Here is a 22004-nt window from a genome sequence, read left to right on the forward strand (position 1 = left end):
GCGCTCCGCGGGCGGAGCCCGGGGCGGGCGGGGCGCGGTGGGGGCGCGCCGACGGTGGGAGCGTCAAGGAGGGGGCGGGGGGCTGCGGCACCGGCGCCGGGGGGAAGGGTGGGTGTGGGCCCCCACTGCTCACCGGAGCTCTGACCTGCTGGGCTGGACAGGTGCGTGCGTGCTACCGCGGGGGTGCGCGTCCCTTGCCCGGCTGTAGCTGCGGGCGCGTGTGCGCGCACCCGCACACCTGTGCGCGCGCTGGTCCGCACACGTGCCCGCCTGTTCCCGGCATTCCTGCCCCGCCCGCTCCCTGCGGTCCCTGCTCCCCGCAGCAGAGCCGGTCGGCTGGGCGCTGCTGAGCACCGTCCCTCTCCTGTTCCTGGCGCCTCGCGTGGCCGCCCGCCCCGCTCCGCCGGGCCCGCCACACTCCAACAGGCTCACGTGTAACGCGGCTGCGGAATAATGAGCGCCGACAGCGCTCCCGTCCCGGCCCCGCGCTCCGCCGCCCGCGCCCTGGGAGCACCAGTCGGGAGGGGCCGGCAGGGGCTTCCTGGTGGCAGCGGGCCTTGCCCGTCCCCTGTGGCGGAAGGGACACGACTTGCACATGCGACAGCTGCCGCCGCCGCCCTTGCGGGGTGACCTTCAGGGCGCTGCACAAACGCCACAGCCGCCGGCAGCGCACCCCTGGCCCGGCCGGGTGGGGTTGGGGGCTTCTCTGCGGAGACACCTCTGTCATCACAGGTAACCAATGTGCCTTGGTCCCCTGGTACCCCTGGTACCATTACAGGACAGTTAAATTAAATCTGTGCATCCAAGCATACTTGGGTTTACTTCTGAAATTCCTGTCGGGTTGTAATATTGTAGTCCACAGATTTTCTTGCCCTTGATACATTCTCTGAACTTTAGCTCCATCTTTTTTTTTTTTTTTCTTCCTTAAGGTCTGGAGTTGCAATGAATGCACATAAGATGAGCCTTTCCATGGTACTACCTAGCAGGTGCACATTCTGGCAGTTCCCTGCAAGAATGACCTAGCCTGGAATCAAGGACCACCCAAACTCAACATGCTCTTCTCAGGTCTCAAGAAGAAGTGGTCTGGCCACCATCATCACATACCCTTCCTAAGCCATTAAAGCTAGCATTTAGGAGCAAGCCATAATGAGGCACCCTTCTCCATGGCTACAACCCTGAACCAGCCCCTGAAGCAACAAGACCTGCTTTTTTAGGCCCTCAGTCTTACTTTGCTGGGGCCACTCTAGGTCCAGACAGGCCAGATACTCTCTATTACACTAGTTACAGCTACACGCATGGCAGTGGCTGAGGATGGCTTCCTTAGCTTTAGACATGCCACCAGACTTCTCAAAGCCATGAAGGCTTATGGGTTAGAGATACATGGAGGTTGTGTGCCTAGAAGACCTGGAAGTGTGTGTTTATTGGGAGTGTCTGGTTTGATGAATGCACTTTGATACATTATACATGATCAAAGGGAGCCAGGTGTGCCACACAGATTTTCATCCTGGATTAGAAGAATCAGCTCTCAGTGGTGTTTATGTGATGGAAAAGAGCCAGAGAGCTACGGAGAAGAGGATAATTGGAATCTCTCTTTTCTCCTTGGTGTCTGGGTCAGAGCTGGTCTTTTAAAGAGTCCTGGTGATGGTGGTTGATAACAAAAGCAAACACAGACAGCAGTACCTGATACCCAAGCGAACATACTCTATGCTGCAGGAAGGGCAGTATCAGTTACAACTTAAGGCAGCTGTGATTACAATCAAGCCAATAAATACACAAGCACTGCTGAAGGAAAAACCACCCATTTTTGACTCCCCAGACCACTGCGCAGTTGCTGCTCTTGCCAGATAGCCTGTTTCTCTCAGCTGCTGGGCTGAGAGCTTGCTGCTGCAAGTCTGCAGTGGCAACTGAGGAGCTGAACCAACTTTCCTTCTAACACCCTGGGTGCAATTTTATAGCTCAGGTGTGCTACCCTACAAAGGACAGCAGTTAGGGAATTATGTATGGGTGCATGGTGGTGTCACCCAGGCATGAAATCTGCTCACCAGACAGCCTGTTATGTCTCATGTTTTCTACGGGCTAGGACCCAGTTCATCTGCTCTGTGGGACAAACAGCACATGAGTTAGCTGTTTGTCCCACAGAGCAGATAACTCACAGCAGCAATCTGTGCAGCCCTCTCCTTCCTGCCTTCTGCCTGAGCAATAGGGTCATCCAAAACAAAACAGGCATGGGACATTCAGGGAGGTTCAAGGTGACACTGAAATCAGGGAAGATTTTAATGGAGATGCACTCTACCACAGCATTATTTCCTATGACCACAGAAAGTGAGTTTGGAGAAAGCAACTAGAGAAGATCTAAAGAACTGTATTACAATTACATAGTAAATAGCCACCCAGAAACACGATCTTCCTCCTGCAGCATGGCACGCCATCACTACAAGCTCCAGTGCTGCTGGTCGAAACCGAGCTACAGGAGCTCCTGGCTTCATCAGTGTTTGTTCAAGGATCACTGGGAAACTCTCTCCTCTTCCTGTGAGCATTTGTATTTCTGTTTAAATACACAGACAAGTCCTGTTGGGTTGGTGGTGGCCAGAAATATCAAATCCCTGTGACTGCACAGCCTGGGGCATGCAGGATGTGGAATGGGCAAAATGCCCTTCATGAGGGTCTCAAACCATTCCTGCCAACCTTTTACAAAACTGAAGACTCTGTCCTGTGCATGCTCAGGACATGCACTTTACCTTGATGTCTGTGAATTACCCTCTCAGAATTAGCAGCACTAATAGGCAATGAGGTGCCAAATTTTATTCAAGTTTACTGTTTGTTTGGCTGCTCAGATACCAATCGGGCAGTCTCTAAGGCCACGACCGTATGATCTGATTTTTTTAAGGCGATAAGGGCCTGAGGCAATGTTGGAAACTGCCAAGACCAAAATGTGCAAAGCAATGCATGTCCAGGAGATTAGCTGCAGGACGAAGGATGGGGTCAGGGAAAGCTATGCACTGACACCTAGGAAGGAACAACCTACGGGATGAAAGCTGCTAAGCATTTACCTCACTGCCTCGAGCATAGCCATCAAAGAGATTTCCTGCTTCCTTTCCATCTCCTGCTTTGTGGGACTGGAAGAAGGCATCAAGAGCAGGGAAAGCTGCTCACTATGGGGTAGGAGGGTGGACAACTCTTTCTAATGTAGCAGCAAAGAGAAATGGCCAGTGCAGAGCAAAGCAAAGTAAGGATTTGCCTGGCTTGATTTCTGCCCCTTAGTGCCATTTTTGGGGGGAAAGGAGACTGTGCTGCTAATGGTCATACAGAAACTTTGGGCAATGTGTGATCTAGAAAATCTCTGAAGATGGCTGTGGGTGATGCTGTGATGAGCAGCAGCAGAGAGGCATGCCAGGACAGGGAGCAAGTCAGGTTGTGGGATCAAGTGCAAGTTACAAGGTGACAAAAGTGTGCAAAATGGCCTCAAGTCAGTACTATTCCATGGGCTGCCACTGCAAACAAATGGGGATGGGCATGCCCAGGAGCTGGAAAAAGGGCAGCTGCTCAATTGCTTGGCACCAAGCCTGCATAACACACAACAGGTGAGAGAGGACGAGGAGCTGAATGGCAGCCCTCAGACTGCTATCAAGATGCCAGATGGCAAACAGTCTGTAGTCCTCTGGTGGCCTTGAGGGGGACAGTAGTGACCCTCAAGAACTGCCCTCAGAGTCCCAGCAAAGTACATGCCATTGTTTGGTGCCCATGCCAGCTTTTTGGTCCTGCAGGACACTGCCTTGGGATTGTCCTCCAATTTTCTGCCCGGGATGTTCAGGAGAAAAAAATCCCATTCAGGGGCTGCTACACATAACACTGGCTCAAACAGGGTATGTTGTCTCCCAGGACAACACTGTCTTTCAAGTCTTCCTCCTTCCTCTCCTTGTCCCTCTTACAGGTATGGGGTCACTAGCGATTAGATTTACAGACATATGCAATTGGTTCTCTGAGCACAATGACTGCACAATTTAAACAGATTAACTGCATATAGTTGTGCAAGGTGAGGTAACTAAAAGGTCAAGGATTCATGAACTAGTAGGCCCTGAGAAAGTAGATATGTGTAGAAATAACCTCCTCCCAAATTCAGACATGGGGACACTATTCTTTTCCTTAATGTCAGTTTTAGTTATGGTAGAGTGCCTCCACAGCTCACTCTTGGCAAAATGAGGTGTAAGACAACAGCCGATAAAACAGCTAAGTGACACTAAGGAGCATGTATGGATGGAAAACCAAAAAGTATCTGAGGCATTTGCCCAAAACTTCTTTTGCTGAAGAGGAAAACAAATAGCAGACATCGGCTGATCATGCTAAAGAGGATGGCATCCATCAGCTGGATTAAATGGTAACCAGGGAACAACAAAGACAATTTGGAGACAAAGAATGACTTGGTTGGAAAGACTGTATAAAAGAAAAATAAAAACCAGAAACGGGTCAGGGAAAGGCCTCAGACTGTCAGAATCCAGTCTGGCACATCACAGCCTTTGTGGTGGTCAGATGCAGCAGTTCCCCATCCATGTGACACCATCAGCAGCAGGCACCCAGTGCATGGCCTGGGGCCTGACCCCATGGGGTGCAGCATGTGGGACTCACACTCTGGGAGGGGGTGAGACCTGCTGGTGTCCCTGCCTGCCAGCAGATGCACTAGCTGATTGTTGGGAGTGGTGTGGGCACCCCCAGAGCTGGAGTGGCCACAACTCCAGTGGGAAAAAGACATAACTGGGGGAGCTGTGCTCCCAGAAGTGACTCCCATGCCAGTGAGAGAGGGGTTGATGCCCACATGTCTGGGGATTAGTTACAAAGGTGTGTTTAGGAACCAGCAGGAATTTATAAGTGTTTTCTAAGGGTCTAACCTAGTGATTGAACTGCTGTATTGCTGACATAGACCCTGAATATATAGTTCATGGATTGTCCATTAATTACATGTCCTTAATAAATCAATAAACCCTTTCAGTCCTGATTTGGTTTAATTTACGTGAGCTGAGCCACTTTTCCCTGCCACAATGACCAGCTGATGCAGTCTTTTGACCAGTCCTGGAGGGAGAAAGTCAAATGCTCAGTGATAAAAAAAAAGATTTGCTTTATGTTGAACTGGTGACTGTGTGCAGAACAAAGGAAGGGTATTGGGGTGGGCTGGATGGCAGGTGAAGACAGAAAAGGGGGATGCAATAGAGACTACATGATGTGTGCCTGGTGTTTGACAACTGGAATAAATACTTCTGGTGGACAGTGTGGGGTTCTGGTGATTGCTACAGTGAAACCTGCCAGCTACCAACACTGTTCTGATGGAGACAAAGGCAACAGAAAGTTGGGAAGGCAGCAGAAGTCATATCATATTGCCAGAATTTTGCTTTTGGGCTTAGATGGAAAAAATTACTCTGATCTCACAGAAAATAATATGAAAATACTGTCTTCCATGAAACCTACCCTGTTTTCCTAGGCACATCTGGAAGTGATCACCACACAGGGAAGCAGCATTACCCAGGAACTAGCTATGAAGCTATCAAGAGCACATGTTTTGTGATAATAGGCACCTGGAACCTTACTGGAGCAGTAGCCAGCTTCCTGGTATGCAGCCACCAAGCTCAGGCAGCTACATGAGCTCCTGATGCAGCCAGCAGCTACAAGTTTGAGGCATTGATTCAGCTTCAACCCTGCTGGTCCAAAAAAATTGTCCCCATTTGGCTCCTACTGGGTATCGAAGCACTGTGCACCGTCTCAACAGCTGCCAGCACTTTTCTGTTCAGGCAGTAAGATCACAGGACTTCATTCTCCACTTGGCCCTGATCATAAGCCCCATACAGGGTTTCTGATGAAGGTTGTATTTGGGCACCAGCCTGCTTGTCTGCTCCAGTTAGAGCTCTGCTGTCTCCAGTGCCAGCTAGCCTGGGACATCTAGCAGGAAACCAAGTCAAAGAACGAGAACTAAATAAACTCCAAAACTATTTTGAGGCCTTCTCTAAAAGAAAAAGAAAACCATTTTCTTTTCTAAAAAGAAAAAATCAGAGTGGAAAAACAGGTTTTTTTAGCCATCAGGAGCAAGGCTTATCTAAGCAGCACCACACAGAACCTGGCAATGGGAATGGTAAGTTCAGGTTCAACTTGTTCCTAAACATCAGTGGGATGGTGCATGATTTACAATGCCTGCCAGAGGCCTTTCTCCTTCTCCTCATCAGAGATCTTTTCCCTGAAACTATTCACAGATGTATGTGGTAATTTTAAAGATTGCTCCAGCATTGTCCATACTAGAACTTCTTAGCAGCTGAAGGTGGATGTCTCTGCAAACCAGAGAGCCTGCTGTCCACTGGGGCCTTCTTGGTGGACTTTGGTTTGGCTTGGGTTGTCTGGTTCCACTGTGACATCCTGCAGTGACCAACACTGCACCCTCACTTGAAGTGACACATGATGTGTAAAAACCAAACACATTTTCACTGGAGAATCCCTCTACAGTCCTGAACATCCAGTTATTATGACCACAGACATCATGCAGCTGTGATGGAAGCTGTCTGCTTTCATTTCACTTGTATGAATTTGGTGGCATGGTAACCACTTTGGAGTCTGAAATTCCTTTTTCTCATTAAGCCAGTCCCATGGACTGCAGCACACTACACAGCCTGAGAGGCATTATCATGCAGGCCAAAGGGGACAGACACATCCAACAGGTGCTTAAAAAGCACTTTTCTCATTATAATTCTCATATAATTTTTTATTATAATTAGTAGGAGTTAAGAACCTGACCTGTGTGAATGATTTAAAAAGATGGATGAGCCTCAGTGTGTTTTTAGATGCTTGTATACCTTGGAAAATCTGTTTTGCCTTTGTGCTCAGATAAGCAGGATATGTTTGACATGGACATTTGTACCAGATCAGTGTCAAAGTGAATCCATCTTGCAACATCATAATGGGACCTGGGCACTTATGTTGCTGGTGGCCACAGACTGATCAGGCATTTCTTAGAAACTCTCAATCCTGGCTAAATAAAATATGACAAGTGACTGCGACGGAGAAGTGAACACCATGAGCAAACAGCTCCACTCATATGTCTGCCCTAACAACGGGACAGGTCATGTGCTGTGATGCTGCTGTTATTGACATAAGGTGATACCTTTGTTTTTCCCTTCCTCCCTATTTATCAGCTGAATAACACAAATCCTTGGAGGATATAATCATGACAAGACCTCCAAGTCAGCTAGTTTTGAGTTATACTTTTTCTTTCACAGGAAACATCCCCAAAATACCAACATGCAAATGTGTTCTTCTGCATGTTAAAAGAATTCACCAGGCAACCAGGACCAGGAAATGAATAGAAATTTCTTTTTCTCCCCACCCATATTTCCTTTTGGAGAAGCAGTCACTATTGGTAATCAAAGATTAGCTCTATTGCCTGATATTCAAAGCACTTCACAAATGAACACTCCTTACCAAAATGGTCTTAGCTAACCAGTTTTGTTACAAGCTAGTTTTGGTCACTTGTAAGCACATAAGACCGGCAACACCTGGAACATGCCAAAGGTCCATTTAATCCAGTGTGTCTTCTCCAGCTGCGGTCAGTACCAAATATTTAGAAAAAGAGCCTAAGAAGAGGGCAGGTACACAGTGACCAGTGTGATCTCCCAGGTGCTAGGAATCTGTCACCTAGGGATTTCCCAAGGCAGGGAGTACACTGGCAGCTAAGTAAACTGGGCGTACTCCCCAGCCTAATCTGTGGCTCACTTTGGAGAAGCAGTTTGTATCCGGCAAGTTGCACCTCACCCTCCAGCCTAATGGTGTGACTGCAGCCCCTGCAAGTTCACCTGGGTTGTTATAGTGTGTTTTTATACTTTGTAATACTTTGAAGTAGCTTTGTTTTGTATCCCCGTATTTTTCCCAAATGGTTTATCCCAGACTGCACCCCCCTCCCTTTACCTGTGTAATCCCTCTCCCTGGATGAGATCATCCACAAATCCCCACCCTGGCTCTCTGTCAATCACTCAGCATCCCATCCCCTCCATCTAGAAGCTTCGGTCCAGGTTGTCAAGCGATTAGCCAGAGGCTAGGGGTCAACCCCCCAAGCCTTGCCCCATACACTGTCCTAAATGTCTATCCCCCAGTACCCACCCCTTAGGGTCACTTATTGGTTGGTAAAATGTTATCTACTTTTGGTTTCCACCTTCCTTTAAATGTAACCGTGGCACATCTCCCGGGGGTCTCAGCAGGAGGCCCCCTGAGGAGTAGGAGCTCCCCAGAGCCCCTGAATAAAACCTTGGATTAACCCCTGCTAAGAGTCGGCCCTTTCTCTTCTACCGATGTCTCTGGTGTCTCTTCTGCTGCAAAGGCGACCAGCCCAGGTGCCCTCAGTACCCTCGGGGCACAGAGAGTGTCTCCCCACTGTCGGCCATGTTGGGGCTGCCCCCTGGTGTCTGCTGACTCGGGACTGGCCGAGGGTTCCTGAGAGGCTCACAGAGGGACAGAGACACTGGGTGAGCTTTAGAGTCCAGTGGGGTGCAGGGGTGTGGGAGGTGTCACCACAGCCACACACTGCACAGAAAGAGCCAGCACTGGCCTGTCAGTGGTGCATTTCACCACGGCCCAGCAAGAGGGTTCAGAGCTGTCCCTGGTCTGGCTGAGTAAGTCACCATTAGCCTCAGAGTGCCCACAGATCAGCCTTCCCATGGGTGTGCAGTTTTAGGTGAACCATAAACCTCAGTGGACACACCTGATGAGGGAGGTACCGTACCTGTCTTACTGTCACGCTGCTATTTGAGCATCCACGTGTCAACACCACCAGAAAACAAACAACCTGCAGCACAAGGGTGCGCAAAGAGAATCTTTTTCCTTCTTCAGATGCAGCCTCCTAGCCCACAGGAATTGCTTCTCATTTTTCCGGCAAAATGACCAGCTGAGTTGGCCTTTGTGTCACCTGTGGTGACTCACCGGCTCACTGCTCTGCCCTTGCTGCATGAGGCTTGCCACATGGAATGACACATTCTGCTAGGCCCATACTTAATTTATAACTGCTAACTAATTGCATAATGGATTAGATAGCAATGTCCCTGGTCTATATTGTGTTCAAAATGCCATCTGGAAGTAGGCTGGTGTGGTTAGTAAGATGGCTGCTCTCTTAAACCTGATACCTTTGTAAGAGAATCTGTCCCAGCATTATTGATGAGGCAGAACTGTACAATAAAGATGTGTATTTTATTCTCCAGGAGAAGGTTTTTGAGATGGCAAACATTTGGTCATTGGGAAAGCTGATCGGTGTGCTTCATTCCCATGGCAAGCACTGGGATGAATATCCTGTTATAAATATAAAGCAAATAGTTTACTCAAAGAGCTTTAAATGTCATCAGTCTCTTAGAAAATGCATGTCAGTAGTGCTCATGTGACTCTGAAAGCAGTGTGGCTGTTTAGTATAACTTTTGCCTCCACTTAGGCCCACTGGGTGTCCATGAGTGAGAGCAGCTGTCTGTATAACTGACAGCCCTGTTCAGGTCAGGAAGGCTCTGACCCGCCTCTGAACTGACAGTCTGAAGCACTGTTCAGATACTGCTGTTTCAGTTCTTCCACGTTTATCTTGGGGATCAGATTTCCAGGAATCTGCTGCAGTTGAGTTCCCCTAATGAAATGGCACAGGAAAGTCACTCACATCAGGCACTGAACAGCCCTGCAAATCCTTTTCTCCCCCCTGGACTTCCAAGCACACTAAAGACTAAGTGCACATCCATGGTTCTGGCCCTGTTTCTGGTAGGTGCATGTGGGACATGGGGAGCTGGTGGCAGAAGAAAGAGCAGAGCCAGTGTTTTGCCACCTCAGATATGGCTCCGTGCAGGTGACAGTAATGTCCTTGCCAGCTGGCAGGTGTCTAGAGAGGCTGCAGCTGGGAGCCTTGCACAGAACCATGAGCAGCTGCCCAGAGCCTGTGTCTGCTGCACTTAGGAGAGAGGGCTGTGCATGTCTGGCCCTGTGCCTCCGGCAGAGCAAAGTGCTTTGTAGGTATTGGGGAATTGGGTCTGGCAGCAGCACCCTCCTAAGGCAGGGAAGTCCCCAGATCATCAGTGAGAGAAACTGTGGGTTTACCTACATGGAGATGCTCCTGAAACCTAATTTGAATGAACTTTGCAAGTGATGAAACTTTAAAAATTTATTTAAACCACATTAAAGCCACATGTCGGCACTTTCGATTAAGAAGACTATTTGATTTAACCCACCCTAATTAAAGGTGTCCACTTTAATACAATTGACTCACCTGTTTAAAATACATGCCTTTATTTCACTTAGATGACTTTTCCCCTCCATTTTCTTTTGTAAAGCTATTCAAGAGAGAGAAGGGTCTTGTATGGGATTAGCTAAAAGAGGTGTCAGGAGCAGAAATGGGGGAGAATAGACATACACAAGTACTCAGGGAAGAAGCTTTTCTCTCCACTGTCATTCTTCCCCTTCAGGAGTTGTTTTCTGCAGATCTAGCACTCTTTTTCTACCCTTTCCACATTAGGCTTTGCAACAGACCTGAACAGGAGAGGCAAGATGGGAAGAGCAAGATAGTGGCTGCCTTGTCTGGCTCCAAGCAACACTGTGCAAAAAATTCATGAAAATGCCACAGTCCCTTGAGACTGCAGTCTAGGGATCATTTATTATGCCCTTCCAGCACAACACAGACAGTATAATTTCATTCCATTACTTCTTGAGTCTGCCTGATAGTTTATCTTTGGCTGAAACATAAAGTCAGGTATTTGTTGCAGTCAAATTTTCCAGGCATTTTGCTGGATACATGCTTTCAATTGAAATCAGTTTTGCTTTTAGAAAACTACTCTTTTATAATCTTTTACCCTCTGACAGACATGCCTTTCTGAGCAAAACATAGTCATTGCCTTCTTGGGGGTGCAGCTTTGGTCTATAAGCAGTTTAAGAAACCTAAAGGGAGAACACCAATATTTTTTCAGGGGCTGAAATTTTTATACCAGCAAACTTCTCCTAACCTCAAATGCCTTCTCTTATTGTCACTGCTATTCCTAGGTTCTTGAGGACATAAGGTGAGTCCTTTTTTTATCGTAATGTGTCAGCAAAATCTGGAAGCTTTGCAGGGTGGTGCCAGCCTCAGGCATGCCGCAGGAGCCAAAAGGAAGATTTGGTGGGCAGCTTCAAGATTTCTTCATATATAAGCCACAAACTTAGCCTTTTCTGTTTCATCGCTCAAATGGCAGCATGAGGCTGGGCAGTGCAAAAAGATGCAGACGCACATTGGAATAAAGCATAAAAACGAGCAAGACAGAAAAATGCCTCTCTAGGGTAGGTAATTACCCTTAAATCTTTCAGTCTTAATTCAAGACTTAATTAATTCAAATATAAGACCACCCTCACTGTGCTGCACTGTCTCAGCATTCTGGGATCATCAGAAATGCTCAGAACATGTGAGCAGTTCTCCAGTGCTGGATCTTAACATGATACTAAGGACAAGAGTCCAATACTTCTTACTTTCCCCCAGGCAGAAAGCAAGAGATGGGAAAAGTGATTTAGCCTTATTCACAATAGACAGATGTTTACCAGGGCACTGGAGACAGCACTCACAAATCAAATTATAGTGACGTGTTTGGACCATGACTCATGGACCCATCTGGCTAAAGCCAGGGGTCCACAGCAGAGCTGGGCACAGTTGTCAGATAAAGGTCTACAGACATGGTCTTCTCTTGCAACATTCATGGACACCCACCCATCCTGCCTTTCTACTGCCAGGACCCCTTGGGTCTAGACCTTTCCTCAGGCTGCCAGTCCTCCATCTGGAAAACTACAATGCTCTGAAAATCCCTGTAGAAACAAAGTTTGAGTTATTAACCCATCAGGGACCTATGCCCAGGCCCGTCTTACAGTACCCTTACATGAAGACAAATAAAACACAGTATTCAACTAAGCCTAAGATAAATGCACTTGTTTGCCTAATTTTCTCATTTGCCACACAAAATTGGAATTATTCTTTCTGAGCAAATGAGATTTAGCTTTTCTCATCAGCTTTTCATAATCTGTAGTGCACAGATTAGGAGGAAAGGATTTGCAGGAATTTTGGCTGAAAGTAAAATGACTAAAGGTCAAAACCCAGAGCAAAAGAAGCCTTCACTGGTCCAGATAAGTTTCCAGCCTCCTTCTATCACCCTTGACTTCATGAGGAGTTTAAAAATTGCAAAAAATGACAGAACCAGCCAAATCCTTACCTAGGTAGTGGAATGTGCTGTTAAGGTCAGATGCTGTGACTCACACAGGCTGGTCTACTGTAAATAACCAACTTACAAATGAAGGGCTTATCTGTACTGAAGTGTCACTTTTAGCTTGGTTACATCAATTCAGATCACTGTGGTGAACTTTATGTGACACTAGAGCTGTGAAATCTCCCACAACCTAAGGCAGACACGGGATGTATGACATACCCTGGGGCATCCTGCATACAGTCAGACCTAAAGGACCATCCATTCTTCTCCAAGACACTGCACCTTTCACTGCACTGTGCCTGTATGCTGGAATTGAAATAAGCTGAGGTGAATGCACCCTTAAGCACATGAATGCAGTATCCTGAATCAGAGGCCGGTCAGAAGCCTCTCATGTGTCATCCTCAAGCCTAAACTTTGCACTAGATGTGTGCCTCTCCTAGGAGCTGCACCAAGGACACCAGACTACTGCATGGACAGAGCAGGTGCCAGCAGCACACAGCTGGAGCCACAGCCAGGCTGGACTGCATGCCCTTATCATCTCTGCACTGCATGATCTGTGAGGTGGGGCTCACCTCTGCAGCAGTGAAAGCCACAGAGAAGAGCACCTCAAAAGGAAACTAGTTCTTGAGACAAGTTTTGTTTTGTTTTGTTTTTTTGCTGACATAACTGTGTCAGCACTATGGCATTCACAAGCTCTTTTTTTCACACTCCTATCCAGCTCAGCTTCATGAGCAAAATGGTGAAATGTAGGCCAATGCTCTACAGAGCCAGCAAATCCTTTTTATTTCTGTGAGACCAATGAAATATATACATCTGATCACAGGCAGTGAATGTTACAGCCCATGGCCAGTGGAAGCAGAACATGCTCCATGGAGTGCTGCTTTTGGGGAAGTGGGACACATTTACTTGTGGTCAAGTGAATGCCCTGGAGTGTGGGCAGGGCTTTGGGGACTCGAAGTGAAGGTCACCCTCACTTGCCTCCCACATGGCCCGCCTTCCCCACTCTGCAGCTTTGGGACACTGGCCCAGAGGCTGCTGGTGATGACTGAGGCATTGAGGGGCACGAAGAAGCAGGGAGATGGAGCCCTCCTGCACAAAGGCACATACAGCACACAGGTCCCCAGACTGCTACTTGTCACACCATGTATGACAGAGAAAAGAAGACTTAAGGGAGATGATGATGCCACTTGTAGAGTATATCCTGTGGCAGATGAGCTGTAATTCTTTGTCTGTACAATGTTAGAAAGCGGGGGTGGTATTTTTAAAGATATTTTCTTTACTGGAGCTAAGAATGGCAGGTTTCACAATGAAGCTGCTGTTCAATTAAATGTGAATCAGTGTGTTTGCAGATCTGACTGAGACAGGGAAGTAATAAAACAAAGACACTAAAACTTATCAGTAATTCTTACCATTTCTTAATGATGTTTCTAATCTATGCCTTTGACCCTTCAGTAATTCTGCTTGGTTCTTTGATGCTGTAACATTTAGAAAGTAGCTGAAAATTTTATGCCACTTGTTAGCTTATCATATTTGCTTTACTACAGCCCAAGACAAAGGCCAATATTTCATAAGATAAAAGTCCAACTCCATATTTAGATTCCTACATTAATGACTTGAATTTCAAATGAGCAGAACTCACAATCTCTCTCACTTCTTTTAATAGAAACTCCAGGTTCCTGAGAAATCAAGTCTCTTATCAGATTTTCAGATATAGTCTTGGGGATGTCGCTTTTTAAGCAAATCGTAGGCACAGGTCTTCGTGAACTTCGTGCCATTCATATGGACATTGAGTGGGGAAGCTCCTTAGACCTCATGCAGATATTTTTACTTTTTCTTTCACATGGCTTGAGGGACAGCTTTGCACCCCATCAGGCTGGTTTAGCCCCAAAGGCTGGATTACTGAAGATTTCTGCTGGCCTACAGATGGGTCTGGTGGCAAAGAGGGGTGAGCTGTCTTGCTGCAGCACTCTTGCAGCAAAGCCCTGTTTTCTGCCTGTGAGTTACAGGCTGGTAGGTAAAAAGCATAGCCTTGACACACACCATCTCCACAGAGAGATGGTAAAACTCACTGGTGAAAACTGTACTCCCTGGTAAAACTCACTGGTGCTGGAAAAGGGTTTGTACAAAGCTGTGGCTGAAGGACAGTTACACCTCCTTTCTACAACTTCATAATGAGGGGAAGAGGAGGGACAGACATTGATCTCTTCTCTGTGGTGACCTGTGACAGGACCCTAGGGAATGGCCTGAAATTGTGTGAGGGGAAGTTTAGTTTGGTTATTATGAAAAGGTTCTTCCCCCAGGGTGTGGTTGGGCACTGAAACAGGCTCCCTAGGAAAATGGTCACCAAGTCTGCTAGAGCTCAGGAAGGACTTGGACAATGCTCTCAGGCACATGGTAACACTTGGAGTGTCAGGGTCAGGGAGCTGGACTTGATGATCCTGGTGAGTTCCTTCCAACTCAGCATATTCTGTGATTCTGTGATGTATCAGTGCTTCACATTGGCAAAGCTTTCACTTCCAAGAAAAGAGAAGAGTTTAATCATTGGCAGACCTCTTCATGTCATTGTAATGGAATTTAAAATTGATAGTTATATTGGTATGGGCTCGGTTAAGTGAAAAAAAACCTCCCCTGCACACATATGCCACATATATCCACAACATAACCACAATAGTTTCACAGCATGCAGCTATAGACAAGATACCAGTCTGAGAATTGAGAATTGTCCTGGTGACTTGCACGCAGTTTGGTCACATGGCAGGATTATATGGAAGAAACAGCATAAAATGAAATTATGAGGTGGCAGATTCAAGGCTAACAAAAGGAAAAGCTTCATCAAATGAGTAATTAAATTCTGGAGCTTGCTGCCAGCAGTGCTATGGATGCCTAAGATAGATTTCAAAAAATGATTTCACAAGGTTGCAAACAGATCTATTAAGTGCTATTAAACAGCAAGATTTTAGGAAGCTTTCAAGAGCCCACTGCCTGGCAAGCACACCAGAAAATTACCACTATATGCTTGCCTTTCTCATAGTTTCCTCTAAACATTTGCTATCAACCACTGATGAAGAGAGGATACTAGATTAGGCAGACATATAAAGGGATCTAATGTGCTCATTTTTAATTTAAAGTTTCCTCTGTTTGTGCTAATTACGTTAATGATGAGGGCTGTAAACCACAGGGGTTCACCAGCTGCTTTCCCCAGGAACTGGGCCATCCCCGCAGCCCGGGCAACCTCTTTGAGTGACAAGCTCTAAATTGATCAGGAGACAGTCATGCCATGTTCTCCTGGGTGAATTTCTCTGACTGCTGCCTACAGGAAGGTGTAACTTCCCAGGCATTTACTTCACCTGATACAGACAAACCCCAAGTGGTTCACCCAGCTCAAATGCAAAGGATTGCAGCAGGCAAAGATATTGACTCCAGGTCTCCTATGTGCTTTGCCAGCACCCAATCTTCTGTGCTTCTCAACTCAGGAGACAAGTGCAGGACAGGGAGGAGGAGGTAAAATAGGCAAAAGATAATAGCTGTGCAGACTTTTATAGGTCAGGATATCATCACATCCTCCTGCCACTGAAGTTTACAGTGCACACCTCTCTTTGGTGGCTTTCTTCACTGGTGAGAGCAGATCTGTCTGCACAGAAAATTTAACACACCGGGCACTCCTGCTGAAACAGTGGTCATTGCTGCTGCTAAACATAAGGTCAAACTCTGTTTCAGCAAGGAATTTGTCCTCTGAGTTGTAACAGGGATTGGACTTGCACACACAGGTGAGACAAAAACATGCAGTAACATGGTTAGCAGAGAGCTGGGCTGTAAGGTGACCCCTTGGCATAGAGCTCTACGTATGTAAATGCTACTCCAGGCATGACAGATGGAGGGAAAGCAGTTTCTGCTGCGTTATGCTACTGTTTCCAAATGTAACAGATCCCAGACTGAAGTGATTTCTCAGAGTTTTTCCTGAACCACTGCATCTCTTCCTATGTGTTACTTGGCTCCATGGACTGGAAGCTCCTGAGGTAACTCCCCAAGAAACATCATTGGGAAAACTGGGTTTAATTTCCTGTTTTGCCCTAAAATTTCTCAACATTGCTTAGGAAACTGAAGAGGCTGGAGGTGACATCTCTGTACCTCCACTTGTCTCCTGCAAATCAGGGCTTGCAGCAATTTTTAGCCTCTTAGGAATGTGAGGAGAAGGCAAAGTTTCGAGGGGTCTGGTACTCAGATTTGGTGGTACCAGATATGACCACAGCATGTGAGACAGGCAAGCCCTGTGGATGGTGCACAGAACTGGAATGAGCTTTTCCCCTGACATCCTAGGCAGGTGACTGCAAATGAAGTTCACTCTGCCTGTGGGAGACTTTCTGCATGAGTTGAGGTAAATCCAGACCTTTTCTCTTCCAGTGTGCTCAAGCTTTACCTTGGAATGGCAGCAGAACAGGTGGCTGACCTGTGTAGCATTGGGTCAATTACTCAGGACCTCAGCTGGGAGGGGAGTCTCTCTGCACCAGCATCACAAGCACTTTGTGCTGGCACAACTGCAGAACCCAAAGTCAAAATATCCCAGCTCCAGGTCAATGCTGAGAAGAACCACAGTTTCTTATGGCTTCTCCAAATAACGACAAAAGTGCACGTTCCAGAACAGCTTGCTCTACCTCAAGTCATGTGGCTATTTCATCTAGCAGTGGGCTTTAGGGGAGCTACTTTAATCACCAGCTGCAGCACAGCTGAACTGTTTCCTGCCGTTGATTAAGGAAATAAAAGTTACCCAGCACAGGTTTTCCTGAAATCCTTGCGTGAAGCTCTTCCCCTGAGCATGCTCTCCACTGATTGAATTGCTTTGCCAAGCCTTGTTAAGGCTTCTCCATTGTTCTTCACATGCTGTCAATCAATCACAGTTGCCTGTACACACTGGCAGGCTTTGTAAAGACAAATATGCAATTAAGATCCTTAATTAACACCATGTAACATTCAGATGAATTTACTAGGGAAGGGACACGTGAAAGAAAACAAGGAGAAACTGAGCAGAATGAGGGGAGGGAGGTGGACCCCTTCCAACAATTTTATTTACAGAAAGATATAATTAATCTAGAATAATATGCAAGCTTCTTTAAAAATAAAATTAACATCAAAAGCATCTGAAGCTAACAATCAGCTGTCTCCTCTTTGAGAGTTAAATGCATTAGCTCCAGAGGCAGAAAAGAAAGGGAAAAAGGTTTTTCATTTCTGTATATCTTAAAACAAGTGGAACCTAACCAAACCGGTATGACACTGCAAATATTCCACTTAATTTGCATCACAGGTGCAGGTCTTCTTGCTAAAGGGAAATGTCTCTCTATTTGACAGTTAAAAACATGTTGTTGACAGACCTCATCCTACCCTTCCACTTTCTCTCCAGCCCAGCCCAAGCTTCCTCTGCCAGCTTTATTGCCTGGTGTGAAAGGCAGCACTGAAGGCAGGGTGAGCAACAGGTAAACTGGATTTGGGATTGAGAGAAGATGATACCACATTGTTCATCAAGACCTCACAGGGGTAGGAGGGAACTTGGTGATATGTGTTAAACTGTTATTCCTAAAGGTAAACTTTAGTTTCCCCAGTGATTTTGAGTGTGTCTGAGAGAGTTACATACATAGGTGACCTTCTCAGCCAGCTGGACACCCAGTTCCTCTAGGGTATGCCTACAATGAAAGTTTTCTAGCATATGCATATATTGCTAGAGCCATGGCAAAAGTACTTCAGTAATGGAGAGGCCATTCAGATAACAGAGAAGTTATTTTCTCAGCTATTTAGACAGACTATGCTGCAATTATTTTTTCCAAGTATAATTTAAATTATGCTAGGGCCAGAACTGTGATGAGTTGGATGTGTATTCTCCAGTATACTCCCAACTAGTATACCTCAACAAGACAGCAAAAATTTTTAATACAGAAAAATCCATATACATGTTATCAATACCACCATTACCCCTTAGAAAGAGAAAAACAAACCTGGGGACAAGTATTCACTCCACTGTGAGAAGTCACACAGCTTTGCTGAGGAGCCAACAGCAGTAACTCTGATTTTCCCACCTTTTATTTCACTCTTCCCTTCAGTAATCTGTCCTCATCCCTGAGGACACTGAGGATGTCAATGGTTTCTTTATGGTTTTGAAGTTTCTACCACATCTGGGCATTACCAGAAAATAAGTTTATACCCATGAACTAAACCCATCAAGAAATCACAGCCCAATCTGCGAACTCTGAAGGACAGTGAAGAAACTGAATGGCCTTCAGAGCACAAACAACACAAAGGGCAGCAGTGACTTGTCAGACTCCTCCTTACTGCTGTAGTTGTCTATTAAACAGACTCGTAAAATATTACACTGTTATAGATGGATTTGCTCAAATTTTTGTTTTCTCCTTTTTTCTTAGCTGAAGGGTGGAAAGAAAAGCATACATTTCTATAGTCCTGGAATTAAGATTGGTGTTGCCTAAATATAGAGCAAACCAAAGGATCTATTTTTTCAGCAGACCGACTGTTTTTCGAAAGGGAGTGACCAAGCAAGCATATATTGCTATGATAAGACTGAAAAGACCAAAACAGGTGAAAGGCTATAATTCCTTGCCCACTTGAACCCTCTCAAGTCTGGCTGAGATTTAACCATTCCTTTGACAACGGTCCTGCCCATTTGTGTGAACAACACAACGAGTACCAAAGCAGTCAGAGAAAATTCCTAAATGCCCGTGTTGAGAGACCTTCTCTAACTGAAGACAGGATCTGTTAGTCATGGTTTCCTTTAGTGGAGGGCAGTGGGAGTGGGCTGGTCAATACATATGTCAGAACACAGAAATGAAACTAAAAATGTAAAGATGTGGAGATCTTAATTATTTTGGAAATAGGAGAGGGTAGTTACTAATGTCAAGTAGTTTTTGAATATGAGGATGAGTGCTCCAATTGCTGGAAGATTTTTAAATAGAAAATGACTAAAGAACAAGCAGGATAATGATGTATTATTGCATACTTTATATGCAGGTGTATAAGGCCTGTGCTATTCTTTAAAGACGGACGAATAGCATATAAAGAAAATAAGCATCGACAAAGCAAGATCTGGATCTATAACTTATACAGCAATAAAATTACTTCCCCTCCCATAGTTTTATTTGGGGGAAATTATTTAGAATTTCTTGAGTTTTTAATTGTGGCTTCTCAGGCATGTATAATGGGTCATATTTCAGCTGAAGCATAGTGTTTCTAGCTTTCTATTTAAGTAATACTTGGCTTTGGCAAAGAGAACAAACATGGCCTGGGAACAGTCTGCAATCTCCTCTATCAAATTCACAAACATAATTCTAGGTTTTTATCTGCTGCTGCAGTCAGCAGCTGGGAAAATTACATTATTATAGATGTGATTATTAAAGTAATCCTAAAATACAACATACTGACTTTGCTACAGTAAGCACCATCCCCCTGACACCTGCTCCCCAGCCTGCAAAAATCATCTTTGTATCACATCAAGGCTGGCTCTCTTGACTGGCACAACACTTTTTTGTCATCAGTGGCACACTAGGATACTTATCCCAGGTTTTGACCATATACTCAGGAATGTTTGACATGACTATAAATAATTCAGTGCTGACACATAGATTTTCAGAAAGATTTCGTCTCACTTATAATGCAAGATGAAGGAAAGTGCCTGGTAGGAAGAAGGCAGCATGAGAACCACCACGCTCAAATTATTTTCTTTACCTGAGTGACTAAGCAGTGAAGATGGCACTTCTGAGACTACATCTTTGTGGGAAAATGCACCCAGCTGAAAAGCTGAAATAGGCAGAGCTGGTGGAAAATCCCCGGCACAAAATCCCCAGCACAGCTCACAGCCCCTGATGGGAGAGTCAGCAATGAATAGTTAACACGTTCTTAGCCTGAACAGATTTCCTTTCCACAAGTCCTGGTTTATGGAGGGCAGGATGATCTGAGACAAAACACTTACAAGACACATTTCTCACTGCAATGCATTGCAGAAAACAGGGGTTAAAAAAACATACAATCTATGGTAAGAGGATGGGAAGTTTGCACGTTCCCAGGATACAAGAAGCATGCAAAAATTCCCAAAGAAGTACAAGGGTAAGTTTCTTAATTCTGTCCATACCATCAGGGCCTCAAGACAAAAGAAATTCAAACAAAAATAGGAAATAATCCTGCCTGGCTTCATGCTTTCTAGCCTGATAACAGTAAGGACTGAGTCTCAGCTCAAGGTCTAGGATTTGATATTTTGCTTGTTCCAAGGAGGCTTCCTTGGCTTAATGACCTCCAGAGCAGCAATCTCCAGCTAAGACTTTGACTAGTAGAAGACAGGGGCTAGTTGTCCTTACCTGATGCCCTTTTCATTATTTCATGCCAGTCCTTAGAGCAGGAGGAGCAGAAAGAGCCGTTAAGGCTAGGATGTCATATTTCTGGCCTCCCGTGTGACATTTAAGCAAAATCCCTGTCAGCCACACAGAAATGCTTCAGTGGCAAAGTGTGTTGCTGCATTTACAGCAACATCAACTTGCCTTCTGGAGTTCAAAGAGAAAATGCTGCAGAACAGGACTCCCACTGTGGCTTTTTTCACTACCATCAAGGGCAATTTGGGACGGCAAAAGAGAGGGCCTTTGAGAGTTATTTTTCTGCAAGGACACTGCTTCCCTGCAGACCAGCCCGTGACACTGCCGGTGCCCCGGGCGGTGCTGTGCCCTGACCCTGTGCACGCGTGGCTGGAGCTGATGTGAGGCACCTCCGGCCTTCGCTCGGCCTGGCGGTGGCACCTGAGGCTCCGCCGCGCTCCTCGCTCCCCCGGTCTGACTCGCAGCTGGGCCTAGCACGGTGTGTGCTCCTTCCTGCTTGCTCCGACGCCACACTGCCTTCCCACGGCCACCTGCGAGCACGGGGCCCTTCCTCAGTGGAAGCTGCTCCCTCGCACACACGGCTCAGCCCAGCCCATTCCCGCGGAGATGCCGAAGAGCCGGGGCGCCGGTCCCTGCTGCTGCCGTGCCCCGCGGAGGTGCCGAGGAGCGGAGCAGCCCTTCGGCCGGGGCAGCGCTGTCTGGCACCGCCTCTGGTCTGGTATGCTGCCCAAACCAGTTACACCAGCACCGCTGTCCTCCCACCCCCACGCCCAGCTGGCCAGGACACTGGGAGGCCTCCAGGCAGACAGGGGCGGGGGTGGGCCCTGTGGAGCTGCTACAGCTCCTTCTTGGGTGCTGGCCAAGAAGGAAAGGCATGTGTCACCTTGCCGCACGTGATTTGGGACCAGCCATTGCAGACACTTGCTAACATCGCAGAGTTAAGCTGTGGCATCAGCAGGGCTATGCTGTAAGTCCTGGTGCAGAGCATAACTAAACAAGGGCCATCTAAGGAAAACTGTAAACCTCTCCATAGGGCTGTGATGATCCTTATGTCTCACATTTTCCAAGAGGAATACTGTTTTGTTTCCCTGCTCTTAGCAGCCTTTTGACATCTTTCAGTCTTGGAGACCTTTATAGTAAAATTTGCCATATCTCTCCCCTATTTCCCTTAGGGTGAGAACTCTTTTCTAAAAGTCCTGTTCCTTCCTTTCCTTCACATACCCATCTGGTAGCCTGGGATCACACATTCATCTAATTTTTTCTGTCTATTTATTTTGATACCTCCCTGCATCGTCTTCTGTTCTCATTTCCCTCTCCTAATTCTCTCGATATTCCCAGATCCAGGGAAGCTAAAGCAGAGATTTTTTGATGTGGAATCTGTGGGTCTGCAACAAATGTGCTTCTTGCTGAGAAAAGATGTCAGGAGAGAGAGAGAGGA

The 22004-nt window shown here is 46.4% G+C and overlaps 1 long non-coding RNA gene across 1 annotated transcript; it reads left to right on the forward strand.

Moving 5' to 3' along the window:
• Positions 1–102: 102 nt before the first annotated feature.
• Positions 103–4983, forward strand: LOC139592948 (uncharacterized). Its single transcript, XR_011680144.1, has 2 exons — positions 103–732; positions 930–4983. It is a non-coding gene; the product is annotated as an uncharacterized lncRNA (long non-coding RNA).
• The last annotated feature ends 17021 nt before the right edge of the window (positions 4984–22004 follow it).

This window comes from Agelaius tricolor, unplaced genomic scaffold (assembly GCF_023055355.1).
Source record: "Agelaius tricolor isolate 1412-34295 unplaced genomic scaffold, bAgeTri1.0.p SCAF_9, whole genome shotgun sequence".
Classification (NCBI taxonomy): Eukaryota; Metazoa; Chordata; class Aves; order Passeriformes; family Icteridae; genus Agelaius; species Agelaius tricolor.